Source organism: Sinocyclocheilus grahami, unplaced genomic scaffold (genome assembly GCF_001515645.1).
Source record: "Sinocyclocheilus grahami isolate Dianchi unplaced genomic scaffold, SAMN03320097.WGS_v1.1 scaffold9735.1, whole genome shotgun sequence".
Lineage (NCBI taxonomy): Eukaryota > Metazoa > Chordata > Actinopteri > Cypriniformes > Cyprinidae > Sinocyclocheilus > Sinocyclocheilus grahami.
In genome coordinates this window covers 1-379 of record NW_015512814.1, presented here as the reverse complement: position 1 = coordinate 379, position 379 = coordinate 1, and positions in this window count along the sequence as shown.

The following is a 379-nucleotide window of genomic DNA, read 5'->3' as shown; positions in this document are numbered from 1 at the left end:
AAAAAAAGCCTGTCATTACCTTCTCCAACCCAGCTAAGCTCCAGCTCAAAGGCTTTGTCTTTCACCTCATCATGAACGATATAGATACTGAGTAGAGATGACAGACAAATACACAAAACAATAGTTACTACATTTTGTAAATATAAAGTGGTTTAATTTGTTATGGCATGATGCTATAAATGTTTTATTCAGAGTCCCACAATCATGGACAACTTGGAAATAGCAGTAAAGTTTAACATTTTAAGGCATGGAAGATTCACGGAATTAAATTCATTTCTATTGTGTATAATATACAGCAGGTAAAATAAGTATTGAACACGTCACCGTTTTTCTAAGTAAATATATTTCTAAAGGTGCTGTTGACTTGAAATTTTCACCA